Genomic DNA, 3,111 nt, shown 5'->3' on the forward strand with positions numbered 1-3,111 from the left:
TGTATTGTTTTATTTTTTTTGTGCTTTATTTTAATTTTGAAGGAGTTTCACATATTCTACGGTACTACATACATGCATATGAATGTACAATTTCAAACAAATTTGAAATTAGAACCAAAAAGAATTCAAGAGGAATATACAATATATATTCAATATCATCGGATGACCATATACAATTTTGAACAAGTTTCCATACATAATTTAATGCATATAAAGTTCTACGTCCTCGTAATGGTGTTCTCCTTTAGGATGGAGGACTTCCCTCCTGAACCATCCAGCTAGTTCCTCTTGAAGTGGTCGGAAGCGAGCTTCTGGACTAAGCATCATCCGGAGGTTATTCCTCTGAGCATTGGTATCACTCCGAACCCGCTCAGAGGTGTATCTCCGGATCATCTCACAGACATAGTATGCACATAGATTGGTCCCCGCTGGCTGAATATCCTCACCATTCTTAGCCTTTGACCTTTTGAATTCTAGCTCTTTTTTGAATTCACCGACCTTTGTATCTACGAACCGTCTCCAAACCCTAAGAGGCAAAGAAAATTAAATGAACAAGAGAGTTATTAGTTACTTGATATTAGGAAATGAACGAAATAGGCCGATCGATATAGAGCGCAAATGAATGAAAATAATTACTTCTGCAGCATTCTTCTCATGTCGCCCCAAAGCTTTGGATCCTTATTCAGAGAGTCGTGGACGAGACATTCTGAGGTGTCAACTTTAATTACTAGCAGAATCCAGTGAAACCTGCGGACACGATACATGCACAGTACGTCATGCATAACTCATCGATTAGCCGGCCACATACCATGCATGGAGTAAATAAAAGAGAATGTGCTCAAGACAGAAACACTCACCCAAAATGGTAAGGAAATAGAATATCACTTTTGAGTTCCTGCTTTGTAAGAAACTGCCACAGGTCTGCGTCCATGTCGGCGGGGTGATGCTCCAACACATATCCATTAACGATGTGTGGGTCAATGAACCCAACATCATGGATGTTCCTTACTCTGCATTCCTTAATCTTCATTCTGCATGTATAATAGCGGACACAACAATACAGTTAGGACATATATATAGTGCAGGCAATATGAACGAGATGGGGTAGAAATAAATCACTTACAGAACGTAGCAACTGATGATAGATTTGTCGAGCTCGCGCAGATTGAAAAGCTGGAACAATTCACTCAGATGAATTTGTACATAGTAATGCTTGAAGTGATGCTCATATCTAACTTCCGCATAAATATATTCTTTGGCGTTTTTATTTTTTATGTAACCCTTGTACCATTTCAGCAGACCTTTCATTTGTGGAGGTAGATCCTCTTCCTGCGCAGGCTCGACGAGAGGCCCATTCTTCACATATGTAATTACTACCTCCTTCACTGGCGCCTCATCAAGGCCTAACAGTTCACGAAGAGTAATACCTAAGTTGGCCGCTTGTTCTCTGGCACTCGTTACAGTCAATCCATGTGCTGCCGCAGCTGCTATGATATCGGGGTCATCCGGACCGGCGGCTTTCACTATAAGCGGGGCAATCGATTGTTTACTTTGTTCCCCGAGCTGGGCAACTCGTTTCCCGCTTTTTTTACTTTCTAATTCCGTTTTTCGGCCTCCTCCAAGGCTTTGTTCTCCTGGTTCTCCGCCCGGCGGCGTCTGATCACCCACCGGACGAGGACTGGGGGGCGGCGTCTGATCACCCGCCGGACGTTGTGGACTGGGGGGCGTCGGCTGACGTGACGGAGGTGTAGGTGAACCGCCACCACCGTAGGGGGTGGACTTGTTGTCCTTGGCGCCTCGCCTGGAAACTTGATAAACTTCTTTTACCATAGAATGAAATGGCGCTTGACATCTCCAAGTCTTTTCTCCCCTTCAGGTGTAGCAATGTCAATCTCCAGGTCCTCAAACCCTTGGACTATGTCCTCCACCGTGACACGAGCATAGCCATCTTGAATGGGGTTGTTGTGGTGGAGTGCTCCAGGTAAACATGGTAAAGCACTGCCGATGGCTACCTTCATGGACATGTTCCCGATAGGATAATACAGATGACATTCTTTCATCTCCTTTATATCGTCCACGGGGTAGCGAGGAGGCTCCGGTGCAGTAATTTCGACCACCAAAGGCTCCGGTGCAGTAATTTCGACCACCAGAGGCTCCGGTGCAGTAATTTCGATCGTCGGTGCATCTGCACCAGCCGGTGGGGCCTCCGTGGAAGCCACACTGCTTCTCCGCTGCTGGCTTCTGAGATCCGCTGGATGATCTTCATGCTGCGCCCGAGCTGCATCTCTTTCGGCTACTAGTACACTCACGGTTTTCTTCATCACATCCATTTCCGATGCCAACCGCGCCACAACATCTGCTTCCCGATCCATCTTTCTCTTCCGGCTTCTGTAACCGTACGGGTCATCGTTCTGGGGGAAGCCTATTTTCCACGGAATGTGCCCCATGCCTCGTACACGTCCTCCGTGTTCAGGATTCCCGAGGGCTTTTGTCAGCGCGTCGTTCTCTCTGTTGAACTTGATCTTCCCCTCTTGAGCATCCCTCATTGCGTCAATAAGGGCTTGGGTGGGTTTAATTATTTTGCCCCGGTAAACACACTCCCCTGTCTCCGGGTTCAGCGTTCCCCCATGCCCGTACCACCAGCTTTTGGCCCTTGGGTCCCATCCCTCCATACCTGGACGGATTCCTCGCGCCCTCAGCTCGTTCTCCATCTTCTCCCACCTAGGCTCCCAAAGGCGATACCCTCCTGGCCCCATAATATGATTGTACTCCTTCTTAGCCGCATTTTCCTTATTTTTTTTCGATATTTGAATGAACTGCTCCGATTTCTTTTGCTTCACAAATTCTGGCCAATCATGTTTCAGTTTCTCATATTGTCCTTTGAAATCCGGAGTCTTGTTCTGCTTGACAAAGTCATGGGCTAGATTTTGCTTGAATTTCCGGAATGCGTCGGCCATCTTATGAAGAGCGAACTGTTTGACTAGCCTCCTCCTCTCCTTGTTTTCCTCAATCTTGTTACCCTCCTCATCGAATTTGTTGTATTCCGGAGGTAGAACGAAATGTTCCATAAGCTTCTTGAAGCAATCTTTTTTTGTTCTCTTATCGACAAAA

The sequence above is a fragment of the Triticum dicoccoides genome, chromosome 4A, assembly GCF_002162155.2.
Source record: "Triticum dicoccoides isolate Atlit2015 ecotype Zavitan chromosome 4A, WEW_v2.0, whole genome shotgun sequence".
Taxonomy (NCBI): Eukaryota; Viridiplantae; Streptophyta; class Magnoliopsida; order Poales; family Poaceae; genus Triticum; species Triticum dicoccoides.